Source organism: Micromys minutus (assembly GCF_963924665.1).
Source record: "Micromys minutus genome assembly, chromosome: 24".
Taxonomy (NCBI): Eukaryota; Metazoa; Chordata; class Mammalia; order Rodentia; family Muridae; genus Micromys; species Micromys minutus.
This window is the reverse complement of record NC_137959.1, coordinates 42253392-42274411: the sequence shown is the minus strand read 5'-3', so window position 1 is coordinate 42274411 and position 21020 is coordinate 42253392. Positions and strand designations below refer to the sequence as shown.

The window sequence follows — 21020 nt, the reverse complement described above, 5'->3', positions numbered from 1 at the left end:
GCTAACTTGGCATGTACACTAACAACGTCCTGTCTCAAACAGAGTGGAAGGTGAAGATTAACACCTAAGTTGTCCTCTGACCTCCATGTGAGGACCACGGCACTACACTCACACATCAACATGGGGATGGACACACACACACACACACACACACACAGAGAGAGAGAGAGAGAGAGAGAGAGAGAGAGAGAGAGAGAGAGAGAGAGAATGAATTACATTTCTTGAGTTGAGCATGCTGGACACAAGAAGATATTTAAGGCCACAAAAGCAGATGGCACACAGCAGCAAGAAGACTGAGGTGGACGGACAGCCCCCGTACAGCTAATGCAGACTCACTCAGATGTAGGTGGAGAATTGGAGGGATAAATACTGGAAGCCTAGCACAGCTCCAGTTTACATTTGGAAGTATTCCCCAAACTGTACAGTTCACTGTATACATAACTGACAACTGTCTTAACCATAATAAAATCAGCTTGGACCTCTCTTACAGGTAATCATATATGACAAAAGCTAAACAAGAGTCAGTCCCCAGTCTTCTTTCACATGTTCTGCAGAAACATGAAGGCACAGAACTGGCAAGTGCCACTGGCTGGTGAATGAGAAAGAAGGGTCCTGTCATCCCAACACTCAGGACACCTAAATAGTGCAAGGACAACTCTGTGCACAGACGCAGCCCCTCTACTGCCTGTGGCAGAAGCTAATTCAGTTTACAGGTGGCTTCCCTTCTCTTAGCTCAACTGCTCTCAGTGGAGGTTGCTCCTATTGGCTCTGTTCTCTGAGAGAAAGAAACATTGGGTTGGGAGACCCCAACCTGGGACAAAAGTGAGAATGTGGGTCTGCATGGAGTTGCCAAACTCCTAGATAAGGACTTCCCCAGTCAGCAGAGGTGACAGCAGAGGTGACAGCAGGCACAATGGATTACAGCAGAGTGGGCATCTCTCCACAGTACACTGGATCTGTCTGTCACTCTCCTGTGATCACAGCTAGGCTTCTCACTGTAGCATGGTGTGCCTTCAGCAGAGTGGTCTGTAGAGCAGTATAGTCTAGTGTTGGGTGCTTAGAGCCACTGTGACATTACACATGTCTCAAAGCACTGCCCGAGGCAGGTTTTCCTGATTTTTGTTAGCCCTAAGCAACAGATACACCAAAGAACCCCGACCCTTTGAGTTGTTCCAAGTTGAACTTTTCCCTAGTTTTGCTGTTCCCCAAAACCTCAAGAGCAGAGTAATCAGGAGGTCCTCGATACAACTGTTATGCAAAATGGGTAGTACTTTTTTGGTGACAAGGAAGCCTGGACATTAAGCTGCCCTGTTAGAAAAGTCATCAACGGCACTGACCACTGAGCTGACTCCAGGCTGAGTGGAGACTGTATGTGCTTGGCTGCACACCCACTGGGCTACTGAGCAGAATTCGCTCCGCACTTACAGGAGGACATGCTTTGTCTGAAAGGGACAAGACAAACAGGGAGCTTCTGCTTCAGTTGGAGGCACCAAAGAATAAGCAGACCTCACAGCACTACTGTAAGTGCTGTGAATGAGACAAGAATCTGAACAGATCACATCTGAGCTGCAGGGTAACAACATGTGCCTGCCTAAGCTGAGATATCCTGGCCATCGGATTTCTAACTTCACACAAGAAAAAGAAAGGAGTTTAAAGTCTTTCTGTAATTATTATCATAAGGTGGTTGCGGTGATGTCACCTGGAATCTCAGTACTTGGACTACATAATAAGATCTTAGCTCAAAAGAACAATAAAATAAAATAAAATAAAATAAAATAAAATAAAATAAAATAAAATAAAATAAAATAAAACAACAAACCCCCCAGAAGCCTCTATTCTGGGACTGGAGAGATGGCTTAGGCATTAAAAGCCAGAGGACCAAGGTTTGATTCCTAGCATCTGGATATGTGGTAGCTCACAACAGCCTGTAATGTGATATCCTCCTCTGGCCTCTGAGGGCCTCAGGCCACATGTATGCACAGACATACATATAGGCAAACACCCGTACACATAAAAATAAATAGCCCTATAAAGAACTATATCATGTGAAAATAATGTTGGTTATACATAGAAATCTTAAATTCATTTCACTGTTTCTTTTATTTAAGGAAGCTTACTGTGGCTCTAGAACTATTTACTCATGTGGCTTACCTTGAATTTCTGCTGAATGGTGCTGAGTGAGAAGGACTGGCTGGGCAGGGAGACCCCAGCATGAGAAGGCAAGGAACCTGCCTGTGAGGCAAAGGCCTGGGGCAGGAACTGGGGCTGTGAGGGATCTAGGCTAGTTCTGGAGGCTAGACTAAAGGACCCAGGCTCATGGAGCAGGCTGCATGTTAGCAGAACAAAATCAGGACTACAAAGAAGAGGCACTGAGCCTAGACCTGCGGTGCTGGGAGTGCCAGGGTCATAGGCATGCGCTACCATGCCCAGGTATAAGCATGCTCTTGGTCCCAGAATAAAAGCAGCAGTAAGTTTGTCTATTAGCTGGCTTTCCATTTCCTTTGGATCATCCAAACTAAAATACCAGTGGAGAACATTTCAGTTTGGGGCTGCTTGGATTTCATTTAAGTCTTTTCTCCATCCTTAATATTTATAATTAATCAGAATGGGTTCCTGTTCTTCCAGGGCCTTCATACCTTTCTCAGGAACCCCACCTCTGCACCCCAGTTTTAGCTCACCCCTCCCAGCTCAAGCATATTGGCTCAAACCAGCCACTAGTGCCTTTCTACTTTGGTATTTTCCATCTGCATTGGATCTGCTCTTTCCAGTGCCCCATTCCCTGCAAACTCGGTGGCCACTTTGCAGCTGTGACTCATCTGCTGTGAATCATGCCTGCCTAAGATGAAAAGGCCAGGGAACTGGCTCTAGCACACCTGTCTGTGCATGAGCCCCTGCCTATGGTCTGCACACAGCACAATAGCCTGGGTGGGGGCAGTAACGAAGAGCAAGACAACCCTTGCCCTGCAATGGGTCTTGGCCACTCAATTCTGGCTTTTGAGGCTGGACAGGGCTCTGGTGGGAGCCTACATGGCCAAGAGCCACAGTAGCTTCTATTCCTGACAGTCCTTCCTTCATAGTGCAGCAGATAGCTTCAGGTACAGTCTTAGTGTCCCTTTCCTTTTCCAGAGCTGCTGATTCTCACAGGCACTACCATTCTCCCCACCCCCTCTCTGATTCTCTCTGTCTCTTTCTGTCTCTGTTTCTCTGTCTCTGTGTGTCTCTCTCTCCCTCTCTGTCTCTCTGTCTCTGTCTCTGTCTCTGTCTCTCTCTCTCTCTCTCTCTCTCTCTCTCTCTCTCTCTGTGTGTGTGTGTGTGTGTGTGCCTGTGTACAGTCCAGAAAAAGGTTCCAGCATAGGGGAGTATGTCAGAAATTCAACAGAGAGTCTAACTAGGATCCTGGGACAGAAAGAAGATTTTCATGGACAAACTTAAGCAATTCAAACAAGGTCTGAGCCAGGCTAGTGCCACCTGCCTGTGCTCCCAGCACTGGGGAGGCTGAGGCAGGAGGATCATGGGTTCAAACCAGCCAGAGATACATGGATGTTAGACCAAAACCCAAATTAACATCCACAGCTGAGTCAGTGAGAACATTAAGGGCACCCTCATTCATCTGTGGAGGCATATCTTCAAGCAGATGATGCTGGAAGACAGAGGGACAGAAAGCACCACACTTTCTCAGGACAAAATAATGGCCGAATGGGAGCAAAGATTGGTCCATATTTCACCATGCTCCAAGAGGGTTTAGCTAGAAAAGACACTTGTCACAAAGGACCACCTACTGCCCAGTGCCCAAAATAGGCAGAACCATGGCAAGGATGCAAAATGATGGCTCCTGGGAGGGAGATAGGACAAAGAGTAATTGCTATCACTAGCGACTTGCTTTTTTTGGGGGGTGATGGAAATGGTCTAAAATTAGACTATGATGATGGTCTTATCACTCAGTAGCATTACTAAAAATAACTGAATCGTGAAATGGGTAGATTCTATAATGTGTAAAATGTACTTCTACAAGCTCCTAAAGAAAGGAGGAGACAGAACAGAAAGAAGGGAGGGAGGAGGCTATTTAAAGTCTATGCAAAGAGAGGGTGAAGGAAGGTGAGGAGTGAGTGAACTCTTAGATCTGAAGTCCAGAGATAAGCATCTTCACAGTAGGAATTGGGCTGTAAGCCAGCAACCAGGCTCTGAGAGGTCAGAGCTTTCAAGCCTCCCACCCTCAGCTTCCACATCCCCAAAGTGCTAGGGAGTGCTGAGGGCAGGCAAAGAGTGAGTAGGGTGGGTGAGTGAAGAAGGTGAGACAGTGCTCTTGATGGGGAGGGGTCCATAAGGCCTTGAGACTAAATCCCAGGGCTCACAGGGCACTAGGAATGCCCAGGGACAGAGAACAGAGGACTAGTGTAGTCTCCAGCACCCATCAGAAGCAAACCAACAGGGACTCTCACAGGTGACTTGGGCTTAGCCCAGGGCAGCAGCAGATTAGACAAGCTGAGGGGCCAGATTTAGAGCCAGGGAACTTAGATTTGCAAATTTCTTGCCTTCTGTATACCTAGAATCTCAACTGTAAATTGGGATATTACCAGTGGCTACTCAGACTGTTTTTTTGAGGATTGACATGACAACCCTATAAGGCTGGGCATGACGCTTGTCACGGCAGATATACCCTATAATAATCACCAGCTATAATAAGGCTCTGGATAGCTTCACACACTTGGAACATAAGATCAGCTGTCCCTGCTCACAGGGTCTGGTTCCTCACTCCTGTCAGCACTAACCTAGCTAATGAGGGTGAAGAAACAGGACACTGAAAACCACCCCTCCAGAGGAGCACTTCCTCACATTTGTCTCAAATGTGGCATCACTGAATCATTTCTTCTAGCACTTTCCTTCTCAATATAGAACTCCTGGCAGGGATACTGTCATCATCTCTGAACACATAGGAACAAGCCAGTCCACTGAGCACAGAAGAGGCAAGAGGAAAGAAGGCTGGAAGGAGAGACAACAGCAGCCCTGTGGTGACTGGGAACAAAAGCATAAAAAGAGCATCAGGTCTCTGGAGGGGGCCCCAAGATGCTGACAGTAATAGTTCCTGTAGAGGTGAGGGTGAGGAAACAGCAGAAAGATTAGAGCAACTTTTCACTAACATCTTGGCATGTCATTTGAATTTGATACCAGCCACATGGGTTATCCAATCACAAACAAAACAAAACAAAGAACAACAACAACAACAAAACCCCAGCAACCTAGACATTGTAGCACAGATTTGTGATCCTAGCACTTAGAAGACTGAGGGGGGGATTGTGAGCAATAGGCTAGCCTGGGCTACACAGCAAGATCCCATCTCAAAGTGAAACAGGATAAGGATTTAGAAAGCCAGTGAGAGAAGGGCAAGGTTCTTTCACCACAAACTACACATCATCCTGTCAGAAACTCCTGAAGAGTTTGTACTTAAGTCAAGGGTCAAGGTCAGAGACTGCCTGTCCCAACAGGCTTGGTAGCTGTCTTTGGGAATGACACAGGGAGGGGACAGCTTCCCTGGCATCAGTGCCTCCTCCACACAGAGGTGTGACATCCACAGTGAACAGAACAGGGATAGAATATCTTTACCTGCTAGACACTGACAAGCTATTTGTACTCCATTGGACAGAATCCAGCAAAAAGCCAAGGAAGGAAATCCTGTCCCAGGACCTGCCATGAAGCATACATGCATCCTTCTTCTGAAGATGGGAGAATCATGGACGCATTCCAAGAAAGCATCTAAATCACTGTCACTGTTCCTAAACATTGCCAAGCACCTTCCACAAATTTGTCCTGTTAAAATGTCACTATATTTTGTGGGCTTTTTGTTTTGTTGTTATTTAGTTTATTTGCTTGTTAGTGTTTTGAAATAGTGCTGACTTCAAACTAAGAAACTGGTCTCAAACTTGTTGCAATCCTCCTGCCTCAGCCTCCCAAGTGCTAGGTGAGCACCACTGCATCCAACTAAAGATCACTAGATCTTGTAGCTGTAGGAGGTTAAATTATGCCCACACCAAAAAAAAAAAAAAAAAAAAAAAAAAAAAAATGTCAGTTGAAGTTTCATTCCCAGATGTGTGAGTGTAAATTTATTTGGAAAGGATAATTATGGATGTGACTTGTTGAGACAACTATAAAATATAATAGACCCCAACTGCAGTCTAATTGGTGCCCTTCTAAGAGAAGGCCCAGAGACAAGAGGAGACAACCATGTGACCAGAGGCAGAGGCTAGCTAGAGTGCTTCAGCTATAAGGGAAGGGATACCTGGGCTCACCAGCAACCACTAGCAGCTGAAAGACACATGCAGTCTGAGTCAATGAAAAGGAAACAGTCCTGTTAATGCCTCAACTTTGGGCTTCTGGTCTGTGAACCTCTGAGAGAATACGTTTTTATTGTTTTGAAATACCTACCCAGTTTATGGGACTTTGTTATAGCTAGCTCCTCCAGGAGGCTGACAGCCCATCGCTTGGCTTCTTTCCCCATTCACCATGCCTGAACTCTTAAGCCCACTGGTCAGCTGCTAGGCTGCTATCTCCCACTAGAGAAGCCCATTCAGTGCCCACCTCGGTAGCACCTCCTGCAGGCTTCAGTATAGACAGTCCTACAGTAAGTATGCACGGAGTACTTCTACAAGCCAGCCACTGTTCTGGGAATGTTGATACAGCAGAAAACAGTGGGCAGATAATAAGAATATTCTCAAAGAAACAAGGTTATTTCTAATACAGATAAAGAATACTGCAAGGTGCTGAAGGGAGTGGGGCTGGGGACCAGAGGAAACAGGAAGATCATTTTGATTATCAGGGAAGGTCTCACTTAACATGTGACATAGGAGTGGTTACCTGAATGACAGGGAGGTACCTACAAGGAAATCTGGAAGGAGGAACACCCAGTGTACAGTCCCTGTGGCATGGCAAACTAGGCATGCTTAAGGGGGGACTTCTGGGAGTGACTGGGGTAGCTGCTGACACTGGAGATACAGGTGAGATCAGTCAGCACCTGTCTCACTACTTGGCAGCCTAAGAGAAGTCTGAACTGCATCCTGGGAGACCACAGCATTCTTCAAACAAGCCTCTCTAACTGTACTGTTTGTCCTTTGCTTCTTGGGATCTTACCAGTAACAGCCCTGAATGTTCTGTAATTCTGGCCATCAAGATGTTCCTGGCTTACCAGCTTGAATTCCTGCACCTCTGTAGCAACTTACAATGAGTACTCTGAATGGCTTCCTGTGACCTTCATTAAATGTGTTATCCAGAAAAGAACACAGTCCTGGAGGCATGCAGTAAATGAAACCTTTCAGGTCAGACCTTGGCTTTGATACATGAACCCAAGACTGTTTTGGCTTTCAGTCTGGCCTGAACCACTGATCTTCAGAGACAGCCGTAAGGTAACCCCCTGCAGTCCTGTGGTGCTGCCCAGATTTAGAGAATGGGATAAAAAGCTTGTTCTTCCCTAACAAGAACAGCTGTGTAGGCTAAAAATAGAAAAAAAAATCTACAAAACCTCAAACAATGCCACGTACAAAGTCTAGGTGGATGTAGCAGAGTCAGCAGCAGCTCCATCGATTTCACCATGCATCTCTTCCAGTTGGGAGATAAAAACAAAAATCATCGGGGCAGGTCTCCCTGGAACTGCCATGCTGTCTTGCATCATAGCTGAGGACACCTGACCTGTTTGGAAACTAAGCACTTGAGCAAAGATGCTCTGCAATGCACTTCCTACTGGCTTTCTCAAAGCCTAGAAACAAATCTGAGTTGCCACAGAGGGTATAGGGAGATGTAACAGTATGGTGATGCTGGTTGGCCAGCCAGGCTGATTGTCAGTGAGGCAAGGAGAGCAGAGAAGGATGCTCCACTCAGCCCTCCAGCCCATCTCATGTCCTCTTGGGTGATAATCTATTATACCCAGCACTTTTAGCAAAGAACTTATTGTGGAACTTTCTTTGCCTCCAACAGTTAAGTGGCCCTAGACAAGCGAGTCTTGGCTTCTTCATCTATGTCACAGGAAGAATGACACCTGCCACTCCCAAATTAATGGTGAAGATGAACAAGGAGATCCTGTTGCAAGTACTCTTTAAGCTACCAAAGAAAGTGAACACCATGACAGTGGAAGTCATCCTCCTGTTGCTTTTCCTTCCTGAAGTGGGCTGTCATTCAGTTTTGATCCCTCTTTAGACTTGGTTTTGTTACACAGTTCAGGGTAGCCTCAAACCCATGATACTCCTGCCTCAGATTTAATACTAACAGTATAAGCCCATACCAGTTCATCTGGTTTTAAATTTCATTCTTTGGTTGTTTTTATTTTTTAACATTTTTGTATGCATGTGAGTAGGCGCTGAGGAGGCAAGAAGAGAGCATCAGATTCTGTGAAGCTAGGGTTACAGGTGGCTGGAAGTCCCCTAAGGTGGGTGTTGGGAACTGAACTCTGGTCCTTTCAAAGATCAGTATGTATTCTGTCCAGCCTGTTGATGACGGTTCTTTTAACCCGATGATTGTCTTTTTGTGAAAGGAATACGGCAAAGGGAGAAAGGGAAAGAGAGCCAGGTATTCATATGACTTGCCCACTCACTCTATAGCTCCCTAGAGATGCAGGGGGTTGGGGAGTTGTCCTAAAAGGAGCTCCTTCAGCGTCATTTGGGGTTCTTAGAGAACCACTTACCTTTGAAGAAACAAACATTTTCATGAAGCTAGAACTGCATTAGCATCCATGGAGATGCTAAATTTCTTTAAGACTTGTGATTTGGCTATACTAGTGACATTCTCAAGAGATAAGAATCCACTCCACATGAACTGACACAGACCATCCAAAAGACAACCATTCTATGAAATTTCTGTATTGCAACAGAGACTGAGATATTCCATCATCACCAACTAGAAATCACCAGTGTTTGAGGGGGAAAAAATCTCAGGTGTCAACTTTTTCCACTGAGCCCGTCGAAACAGATTGCCATCTTGGTCCTCAAAGGCTGAAGGATCCCTACTTCTGACCACAGCGTGGGAAAGAGGGAAGGGATGTGGCTCACTAACTGGGGTTCATGCTGTGTCGCTGTCCTGTTTTCAGAATTAGGGAGGAGGCAGATCCAAGGGAATGAATCAGACCTCAGCATCGGGTTACAGGCTAGATCCCAGCTGGGGCGAGGTGTAGCCAGGCCTGACAGCTGCCAGCTCACCTCTACCTCTGACTCACCACCGGGACAGCTCCACGTCGGGGACCCAGCCCGTGCTAGCGCACCTGCGCCGGCAGAGCCGCGCTCCCGCTCTCTTCGTGGGTCGCACCCGTGTGCGGCACTGGACCGCCGAGCCTTGCTTCCTCCTCCCCTTGTCACCTTCCCACGTCTCATCAACCCGCAACTCCGGACAGCGCAGACCAGTGCAAGACTGGGTCCGGTCTTCCCAAATCCTCGGGGTCCCTGGAGGCCCTGGCGCGGTCGTGGCCTCTGGCCAGTCCGAGGCCGGCGGAGTGACAGTCCTGCCCGCCGCACCGGCCGTCCAGCCGACCCGCCCACGCCGCCCGCGACCCCTCCTCACCGGTCCCCGCGCAGCCACACCGCACAGCCCCTCGCGAGCGCAGCACCGCAGCCCGAGGCCCTCTCGCCGCGGCGGCCCGCAGGACCCGGCAGGGGGCGGACGCCGTCGGGGCCGCAGCTGCCGCGGATGCGCCGCGCGCGATGAGCCGTGCCCGGTCCTTCTGAGGCTCGGTGGAGCGAGCTGTCAGTCGGCGGGGCTCGCCCCGCCCCTTTAGCAGCACGTGACGCGCGAGCAGCCGGATCCTTCTGTAGAGTCGCAGAGAGAGCTGTCAGTCAGCAGGGAGCGCCCCGCCCAGTCCCACCCTCCTCCGCCGCGTGACGTGCGAGTTCTCCAGAGCCCTGGAGCCAGCCGGGAGCCCCGCCTCCAGAGCACCACGTGACTCGCGAGCTGTCACTTTTGCAGGGAGCGCCGGGCCTCGCTTAGCTCCGGTACGCAGGCGCAGGAGCGCCCCTTCTTCCCTGAGTCTCCAACAGCCGCGCGGGTTCGCTCCAGAATAGAGTTCCAGCAGAGGATGACCAGGGCGCGGCCTTTTTGCGCGCAAGAGTGGTTTGGGAGAGGAAAATGTCCCTCAAGGCTGGTCTTGTCTGAGGTAGCAGAGTCCCAGAGACCGAGACGCCTTTGAAGGTGCCAGTGGCAGGCTGAGTCCCGCTCGTCTTCCGAAAGGCGTGTCTTTAAGAGGCCAGTAGATTTGGCTCTTTTCATAAATAGGAGTGGGCACAACGTCCAACCATTCAGCTTCTCCCACATCTCTTCAATAAAGAAACACAAAGAGGCCGGGGGTGGAGCTCAGCAGCTCTGCGTGGCCAAGGTCCTGGCTCCCATGCCCAGTGCCAGGGAGGAAAAGAAATATTAAAAGAAAACCAAGGTCGAGCTTCAGGGATTTTTCTGAAGCCGTGAGGGTTAGGCAGGGGGAATGGGGTTCTGCCAATCAGGAAGATGATCTAGGTGGTGGTAACCAAGCACCTGCTCTTTGCTGGCAAAAGATGGAAAGATCTATCCCACTAAGACTTCTTGGGAAAGTTCAAGATATCCTGAGAAAAACGCTGGGAGCTGCAGTTCTTGGAGAGTTTAGAACCTTCCGGGTACACGTGGCCACCCCAGGAGAAGGTCTCATACCTAGACCTCTGGGTGTGAGAGCTTGGTGCTAGGTCTGGAGGAGAAGGGTGGCTGATAGCCTTCATCCTTGTGTGGACACTGAGACAGTGCTCTGCAGATTCCAGCAGACTATAGATGAGGCTCAGAAAACTTGTAGAATGTAAGAGGACAGCCCCAGGGCTGAGGGAACCCTTCCCTGCTTCAGTGAGGGAAGATGGCACTAGGCACCAAGTTCTGTAACCCTGACCTCACCCAGACAACTGTTGAGGAGCACTGAAAACAAATGAACTCACTAAGGGGTCATGTTAAATCCCATTTCCCCTTATGAGATTCAGTGGCACCTGCACTGCCTTCTAACAGGCCTCTGACCTCCTCAGGAAGTTGGAGAGAGGCAGATGACATGACATTTAAGAACGAGGAAGGACCTTCTGTAAGCCACAGTCTGGTGAACTTGGTGTCAACCTGGGAAGTGTTCAGGGCGGATGACTCAGAACATGTATCTGTGACCCTCTGAAAATGAAGCACAGAGACAGGAGTCACAGGGAGCTAGATATGAAGAACAAAGGAGGCTGGGGCTGTATCTTGGCAGCTAAGTTCTCCGGTGGTCAAGATGCTCCTCTGCAGGTAAACATCCTTGAATGTGCAGATAGGGCCTCCATTTTGTCAGAAACTAAGGTTGCCACATGTGGGCATTAACAGAGGTCTGCATCTTCAGACCCCCACTTTATCATGCTGTCATTTATGTTATGGTGGTGTGCCTCTCTGTGGGCTCTTCAAGAGGATCATGGGAATATCTTAAAAGGGATATCTGGCCAATCATGATTTGGTAATGGAAAAGAGACTTCATACCTTATCATCATAAAATCGGCCAGGCAGAGGTGGTACATGCCTTTAATCCCAGCTCTTGGGAGGCAGAAGCAGGGGCATGTCTGTGAGTTTGAGGCCAGTTTTAGGAGAGCCAACACTAAACAAAGAAACCCTGTCTCAAAAAAACAAAAACAAATAAATAAAAAAATAATACATTAAAAAAATCATAAGATCTTTAAATCCATAATGCAGACCCATTGGGACAGCCCACTCCAATCTTTCTCTGAAGTATGGCTTTGCTTTGCTGGATAAATTTTTTACTTAAACTGTCTGTGTCTCTTGACTGAATTCTTTCCTTTGAGAAGACAAGAGCCTTGTCACAGCAACAATGTCAAAGCAAAACCACGTGTTTTGTTTGCTTTGTTTGTTTGGTGGTTGGTTTGCTTTATTTCCTGTTGTGACCATACAGATAAGGGGCTGCGGTGGGAATGCCATCTCCAAACAAAGGCAGGATAGTTAACCTTGGCTGCCAGCTTACTTGGATCTGGGATCAACTAAGAGAGACAGACTTCTGGCCAGGTATAAGGGTTTTTCTAGAAAGGATTAACTTAGGAGGAAAGCCCTTCTTACAGCATGGGTGGCATCTTCTATGCGGGGACCAGTTAAGACACAGGGAGAGAAATGGCTCTGCTTCTGCCTCTGTCGCTTGCTGGTGAGCACATCTATGCTATTGCTGCCACCAGCCTTTGCTGATGTCAGAACCTGGCTTCTCTGGCCTTCAAATATGGACTGAAGACCAGCAGCCTTCAATGTCAGATTGGGACTGGTGAAGCACCCAGCCTCAAGGACTGATCAGCCACCAAGATCTCAGACTTTCTAGCATGCAGATGACCACTGTCAGGCCGTCCAGGCCCTGTCACATAAGGCAACCTAACAAACCTCCGTGTAGCCCATATTCTGTTCTGCTCCTCTGAGAACTCTTGACTGACAGATGGGACCTGCCAGGGTTCTTTGCCTTAAAGGACAGTTATTAGAGTTTTTTGCGCTCTATAAGCAGGTCTTAGGGATCTATTGCTATGAAGAGACAGCATGAGCAAGGGATCAGAGGTTCAGTCCATCATCATCATGGTGGGAAGCATGGCTGCGTGCAGGTGAACTTGGTGCTGAAGTTCTATGTCTTGATCTGAAGGCAGCCAAGAAGAGACTGGAATTCCACACTGGGCACAGCTTAAGTACAGGAAACCTCAAACCCAGTCCCCACAGTGATGCACTTTTTCCAACAAGGCCATGCCTCCTAATGGTCCCACTTCCTGTGGGCCAAGCATTCAAACACATGAGTCTATGGAGTGGGGACTCTATTCAAATTGCCCCTTTGAAGAGGCCTCTTTGGGGTACCATAATTAAAAAGCCCAACAGGATCTAGCTGCACAAAAGATACTAGAACACATCTCTTTCTGTCTTACCTGTGCTGGTCAATTTTATGTCACCTGACACAAGCTAGTCATTTGGGAAGTAGGAATCTCGGTTGAAAAACACCCACACCAGATTGGCCTGTGAGGCAGTTTTGGATTGACGTGCAAGGCCCCAGGTCATTGTGGGAGGTGACACCCCTGGGCAGGTGGTCCTGGGAACTCTAGAACAGTAGGCAGAGGGAGCCAGGAACAGGCCAGTAATCAGCACTCCACCAGGGTTTCTGTTTCAGTTCCTGCTTCCAGGTTCCTGCCCTGGTTTTCTTCATCGATGTGCTAATGTGGTTGTTTTTGATCATGGTTTTCATTCCAGCAATAGAAACTCTAACCAAGACACTGCCTAGATTGACTTCCTCCCCAGATCAGGCTCTTTTCATATATGGCCAAGCAGCTCCAGGATTATACTGTCTCACCTTGGCAGCCCAGTGGACAAAAGGGTTTTCTCTTTTGATTCTTCCAGCAAAATCCCATAATTTGGTGGGAGTGAGCCATCCTTAGAGCCTGTCCCTAGGGCCAGCTCACCAGGACAACGGGACTGGATGAATCTGAAGAGCGGCATGGGCCAGCCCCACTACGCTGACTGGTGTAAGGGAAAGGTGATTTCCAGGAAATAGAGGTGTTCTTGCCGGAAGAGGGCAGGGGCAGGCACAGCTACCTAGGACAGCGTGCTGACTAAGGTTCTAACCTCTCCATAGCCTCTGTGAGACTTGTGTGGTAGGGAAGAAAGGAATAAGGTAATGGTGGTGACCAGAGATGACAGGTTCAAAGGCAGAGAATTCTGGGATTGGAATGAAATGTTTCAGGAGTGAGACTGGGGGAGGGGAATTCTACAGGTGGTCAGGCAGGAGAGCACTCTAGTCCACCCTTAAGGGACGTGTCAGTGAGTGGCATGAAAGGAAGAATGACAAGGACAGGCTCAACTTTCAGTGAGCAGTCATTCCTAGCCCCAAGCATACATGGTTCAACCAAACACCTGCCCTCCTAAGTACCCAACCTAAGTACTCCTAAGCACGCATCCCTCTAAGGACCCATCTCATCCAGCACCTAAGCCAAGCTGGCCGCTCCTAGCAGCCGCTGCCCACGGGTGAGGTGAAGTGCTCAGAACAAAAGATTTGAGGAACACATTGCCTCACTTCAGGGTTTTGGCTTCCGGGGCCTTGCTCAACACTGTGGGGTGTGGAGTTTCAGTCACCGGGCCTTCCTAATCTGGCTGTTGACAAATTTACCTCCACAAACCCAGTGGAAAATGTCAAACAAGCCAGGCACCTTTCCAGAACACATTTCTGCTTCCCCACGGTGCTGTCTTTAGGGCTGTCTCCTTAGCATTTGCTTACAGGAGCTACAAACCCCAATGCCTAGTGGGTTCTCATCAAGACAACACTGTTCCTAACACCCAGGCCAAAGGGCAGAGCACCCTGTGTCCTGCATCTTCTCCTCCAATGGAGCCACAACAGCCTTGGCTTTGTTGAGGCCATTTTTGCGGGTTTTTGAAAGGAATGCTGTACGCATTCTTGGCACTTAGCTTCTACAAAACATCACATCTTGTGATTCATGCTGTCACCTTCTCCTCACTGTAGACTATTTCTACATTTTTTATGATGTCTACCATACAACTGACAGAAGTTTCTTTATCTTCCCTGCACTTCGGGGACTTTAGGTTATGTCACACATGGGGAACTTAGGGGCAGTGTTTTGTTCCCACCAGCAGAAAGCAGAAGCTCCGGTTGCTGCTGTCCCTGTGGTTTTCATCGAGGTCTTTCTGGAGTGATGTGATCGAAGCTTCACTGTGGTTGGAGTTTGGCTGACAAAAGTGAGTACCAGGTAGTGTCTTCGAAATGCCTCTTCTGAGATGACCTGTTCAAGTTTGGCCAATAGCTCTGTCTGGCTTCTTATTCATATGAAGCATTTTAAAATAGGCTCTGGACCAGTGAGATGGCATGAAGGTAAAGGGGCTTCCCACCAAGCCAGACCACGTGAGTTCAATCCTTGGGTTCCATATGGTAGAAGGAGACATCCAACTCTCGAAAGCTGATCTACACAAACACATATGTATAAATAGTTTTTTAAAAAGGGTTTGGTGGAACTCATGGGCAGAGCACTTGGTTCCATCTCCCACATGCCCCTCCCTACATGGTTCAAAAACACACTTAAAAGCTGGCCAATAAGCACATGAAAAAAATGTCCAACCTCACTATCCATCTGAGGAACTCAAACCCAAAGTACAGGGGAAGTCCATCTCACCCCAGCCAGAATGGCAGTCATTAAGAAAACAAGAAACGGTGGAGAGGATGTGGACAATAGGAGGCCATATGTACCGCTGGCAATGAAGGCTTCTCAGCCTGTGTGGAAGTCCCCCTACACTACTCATGACTCAAATGACTCCATGTCAATGGGTCCCAGACACACGTACAGACACACGTACACAAGTTTATTGTAGCACTGTTAGCAACTCCATAATGGACCACCTAGGTGTGCAAGAACCAAAGACAGCTAAGGATGATGTGGGTTCACACAGTGGAACTGCGTTCAGCCATAAAGAGTAAAGCCACATTATTTTCAGAAAAATGCTTACAACGGGGACGGTCACATTAAAAGTTAGTCACACCGGTCTAGACATTGTATGTTTTCTCTCATTTGTGGATCCTAGATTGAAAAAAATATTTATGTTCATGAGTGTTTGCCTCACTGAATGTATATGTACCACATGTGTGCCTGGTACTCGAGGTCAGGAGAGAGGGCGTTGGAGCGGGTATAAGGATTGTGAACCATTATGTGGATGGTGGGAATCTGACCCTGCTCCTCTGTCAGAGCAGCAAATGCTTTTAACCACTGAACCATCTTTCCAGCTACTAGATTTTAGACATCAAGTTATCTATATCTACTTGACATTACAGGCCTATTCCCTTTTTAAAAAATGTGTATGTGTGTGTGCATGTGTGTTCATGCATATGCCACAGCAAGTGTAGAATGAGGTCAGTGGACAACCCAAGGGAATCAGTTCTATGCCCCATGTGGGTTCAGAGACTGAAATTCAGGCTGTTGGGCTTGGCCTCTTATCCCTTTATCCACTGAGCCATCTCTCTTGCCTCAGGCTTACTTCTTACATCTTTCCCTAGGCATTCTATGACTATATAGCATGCATATCTCTCATTTCCTCTTTTCACACAAAGACAGCTTTATATGACAGAATTAAGGTATCTTTAGGACCATAAATATCAACTCATGACAACAGCTGCCTTTAAGGCTTGTCTAGACCCTGGAGTGAGCGCAACACACTGACATGCTGACGGGCACATGGGATGCGGCTGATGGTACTCTGGTGAACACATTTAAGCAAACAGAAGTGTTTCTACACATTAATTCCCAGGAGCTGGATCAAAGGGTGTGCACGCTCACATTCTGGGAAGTCCTCTTACTAGCATTCTCTGGAGAGATGAACAAATCTTAACAGCCTGTCTTGCCAGCACAGGGTACCATGAACCTTTCTGTCTATGCTGTCCAATAGTACACTGTCCTGCCTCCCTCTACTGTTGAATGGGACCTCAAAAGGTTGTTTGGGGCAGGGGAAGGGAGTGGGAAGGCCCCTCTGCTGGGGACCAGTTCTTGTTTGTTGAACCAGTAAACAAGAGTCACCTATCAGAAGGAAACCCTGCTTGTCATTTCTGCCAGTGTCAACATTATGGGGTCCTAGGCGGAAGAGCCCGTAAGAACACTTGCTGTTGCAGAAGACCCAAGTTTGGTTCCCAGCACACACATCAAGGGCAAGACACAGCTCCCTCTAACTCCAGCTTCAGGGGATACTGGGTGTGCCATACAAGTGTGCATACCAACACACAAGACACACACACACATTAAAAAGTGGGTCTCAGCCCCAAGGCCCTCAGAGGACTCAATGAGACTAATAGACCACAGTCACAAAACTAGAAGAAGCCTTAGGAATCAAGTCTCACCCTTGGCTGTGGAGCTTTGTCTGGCCCCTTTAAAATGCTCTGGCTAGGAGTGGGAAGTGACTGGCAGCTCAGATATCGATGCTGAGAATGAGCTAGAGGTGATGAGTTGGGCTCGTAGCAGCCTCACTGATAAAGTGGATGCTGTACCAGGATGAGGATGAGAGTCCCATCACTGGAAGCCGCTGCAGTCAGGTGTAGGCATGCCTGGGAACCCAATGCTGGGGGAGGGGTGACAAAGAGGAGGATCCCCTGGGGTTCATTGGCTCTAGCCAAGTCATGAGTTTCAGATCTAGGAAAGACTGTCTCCCAAAACAAGGTGGATGGCTCCTGAGAAATGACACCAAAGTTTGTCCTTCTGGCCTACACACACACACACACACACACACACACACACACACACACGAATGCACACGCATGCACAGATCATTAGGTTTACATAGCAAGTTGAGTCTGGCCAAGGGTAGCAAGTAAGATCCTACCTCAGTAAAAAAAAAAAAGCTATCTGGGTGATGGTGGCTGGGATTACATGTGTGAGCCTTAAATCCCAGCACTTGAGGATAGCCAGGACTACACAGAGAAACTGTGTTCCTTCTCGTAAAACAAAATAAATAAATGAAAAACAAATAAAAAGTTTAATTCAGGTCCAGGGGAACATTTGCTGACCGAGACCAGGTGTTGGGGGAACCTGCCCCAGAAACTGCATCTCCTTCTGGCTGGCATTTCTAAGAGGGCACCACACTTTTTACTTTAGAGGTTTCTGGCTCTCAAAGAGTGTGACTCACAAGGCTAAGAGGATGACCCTTTCAATCTCCATATTTTTGTGCAAATGCTGGGATGGGTCCAAAGGGTGGGGACATAGGAGAGGAAGAAAGCCCTTTCCTTCCTCCTCCTAAGGTCTGGGCTGGAGCCCTGAAACAAAGACTGCCAGGGGAAAAACAGGGAGGCATCTATCTTCACGGACCTCACTTGACACTTGCAGAAAACCCAAGAAGGGCTTTTCTACCACTATCTATGAAGAATACATACGCAGGAGGGCAGGATGAAGGAGAGCTCTTTTGGGGTTCAAGGCAGCAGGTCAGACAGGTCATTTGTCCTCTCAGCGATGCACGGGAGGCTCCTCTGCAATCTCCTGGGTGAAGGAGTCTAAAGCCTCCAGTCATGACTTCACTGTCATTAGGCAGGCAGTGGGGGAGGCAGAGAGCTTTTCAGTGACCATTGGCTCAAAATAAACTTGACATTAGGTGTATTTTGGGGTGACGTGTTCTGATCTCTTTAAGGTATCTTGAGAAAGCGTTGTCTGCAATGCCTCTCTAGGTCCCTGGTTGGGTGGAGTTCTCTCAGATTGCTAGTGCAAAGATTCTTATCACATTTGCTACTCATTTTGTGGCTTCTTTGAGATAGCACAGAGTAGACTCAAATTAACAGCAATCTCCCTGCCTTATCCTAATGTAATTCCTGCTAGGATTACATCAGTGAGCTGCATCCCCAGTCACGGAAGATTCTTGTCCGCAGACATCAGACATACAGAAGAATCAGTCATATGCAGGTTTAGCCGGCCTCTCCCTCCCCCGAAAATCAGTTTTCTATTTGCTGAAAGCAATTCATCTCAGCATTCCGGATGAAGGACTCATGTGTTTGTCTTCTTGAGCCTTCTCTGAGCGCACTGAACGCTGACGTGTGCTCATAGCACTTTGTACAAACCGGGGTACTGCCTTTGTAGAATGAAAAGCTTCTCACCTTGCTCTTTGAAAATACACGCTGCTTACAGTGGCCACTCAGCCTTGGTGTCAGAGGAACAACACCTTCATTCCTGACTAGATACAGAAAAGCCTGGCCACAAGCTAGTGTCATGGAGTCAAAAACTACCAGGACAGCAGGCTGCTGGTATGACGTTTTCTGGAGAGACACGAACAAGTATCTGCTCGCCCTAGATAGCACACCAACAACAGACCAAAGAACAATTGTAGGAGATAAACCAGCAGCTGGCATCAGCCCGGGGAGTTCCCTTCCTGCTCAGGGCTCTCAACACAAGGACTTGGCTGTAGGAAAGAATTCAGAATGAGGCAGACAGAGCTAAGTTAGTGAGTTTATTAAGTATGGAGACAGTCACAGAGAAGGATAATACACACTCTCAAGGCCGGTGTGTAGGCTTTTCCAGAAAGCTGTACTTAGCTGTCTTCACAGTGGCCACACATAGGAACCTACAGCCTCTTAAGTTACACTTTCCAAAAGATGTCGTTACAAGCTTTAAAGATTAATCAAAGCTTAAAGTATAGTAAGGGTTTAGGATGGCCTTGAACTTCTGATCTTCCCACATTCACTTTCCAAGTGTTGAAATTACAAGCATGAGTTATCATGACCACCACCACACCCATGTTTATACAGTACAGGGGATAGAACCCAAGGCTTCATGGTAAGTTGGGAGCTAACCTGGACTATATAAGATCCTGCCTCAAAATAACTAAATAAGTAAATGTTAAGCAAAATTTATGAGTTTGTAACTTAAAATTTTTGACTTTATGTATGTGTGCTTTGCATACATGTATGTGTGTGTGTGTATGTGCACCATGTGCTCCCAAAGGTCAGAAGAGGGTATCATATCCCTTGGAACTGTAGCACAGGTGGTTGTTAGCTGTTGTATGAATGTTGGGAACCAAACTTGGGTCTTCTGCAAAAGCAGCAAATGCTATTAATTACTGAGCCATCTTTCCAGCCAGCTCCAAGTCTAACTTATATTTTATTCTTGTGTGTGCATGCGTGTGCATGTCTGCCTGGGTAATTAAAGGCCGGAGGTCCTCAAGAGATTGGAGCATTTTCAGGGCAGGGTCTCTTGCTGAATTGGGTGATTTTGTTATTCAGCTAAACTGAATGCACACAAACACTCTGGCCGTGAGTGTGCACAATTTATTTCCTGTTTTTAACATCCTGTTTGTGTTGTCTTGAAGAAAGCACACTATCTCTGGACTTTATCAACTTTGCTGGCTTCTAGACTCTTAGCCAGTAAGAAAGGTTAGCTAGCTCCCAGTGTAAGGGTCTTCTTTCTGTTCCCACGTGCTTTCATGTCCCAGTCTTTCTAGTCTGCCTCAATTCCATTCAGGTCCACCTCAGTGAACTGCTGAGTTAGTTCATTGGGTTACCTACAAGTGCATGGCTATTTATGGGTAACTGAGGCAGCGCCAACACCGAGAAGTCCACCATGGGAAAACATGCTCACTGGAGTTCATGACACAGCCTGCAAGGCTCCAGAAAGTCTCTTCTAACCAGCAACAGTGTGCTCCTTACACGATCCAGAAGGACACTCTTGTGAGTGTCCCAATCCTCCCTTTCCCTCTAAGAGCAAATATTTCCATCCTGAGGAAATAGCTACCCAGGGTGGGCCAAACAGGGGGTGACTGGAAGGCTGGTGTCATAGTGGACATATAGAGCACAAGGTTTAACTACAAAGGGGGCTGGTGGCCCTTCCAGAATATCTAGGTTGGATTCCCCAGCACCCATAAGACAACTCAAAACTGCTAATGCTAATTCCAGGGTGCCCTCCGCTGGCCCCCTAGAGCACTGCATGTATTCGGGTACTCGGGTATATATGCGGGCAAACATCCACAGACATAAACATAAAATTAAAAAGATGTAACCACAAATTTTTAAACCAACAGATGCACTTTAAAATGATGGCATTACTATGTAGTCTAGAGTGGTCTTGAACTCAGAATCCTTTCGCCTCAGCCTCTAAGTGCTGGGACTTAGACTTGCGCCTCCATGCCTAACCTTTAAAGCTGTAATTTTGGAAAAGTTAATTTAATGCACCCTTACTTCCAAAAGTCTGGCTTGAATAGCAGTTTCTGGACGCAGGGATGGCAAACCCAGCGAAGATAGCGTGCAGAGCCCAACGGTCTAGATCCCCGAACTGTCATTATAGTCTTTAAAATTTTTCAGCACTTCCTGCGTTTGCCAGTTTAACTACCAAACACTTCTCTGCCCTGGACAAATTGTGCAACAAACTGTGCCAAGTCTGTCGGGGGACCTATGGCACAGGGGACGAGGACGGGGGCTTATTTAAAAAAAAAAAAAAAAAAAAACCAACTCGTTTCTACCTTTGTAAAACAGACAGGCCGGTCATCAGGAAGGGGTCGCAGCGACACTTTAACGACCTGGGTGTGGAACTGTG

At 47.6% G+C, this 21020-nt stretch overlaps 1 protein-coding gene across 2 annotated transcripts in view; it reads right to left on the bottom strand.

Annotated features, from left to right (window-relative positions):
- The window catches only part of KIAA0513, a 45337-nt gene extending 35662 nt beyond the window's left edge, over positions 1–9675 (bottom strand). For both annotated transcript variants that reach the window (XM_080936825.1, XM_080936826.1), the window contains exon 1: positions 9535–9675. The gene's annotated coding sequence lies outside the window, so the exon portion shown is untranslated. The remainder of the gene's footprint in view (positions 1–9534) is intronic.
- Between the last annotated feature and the right edge of the window lie 11345 nt (positions 9676–21020).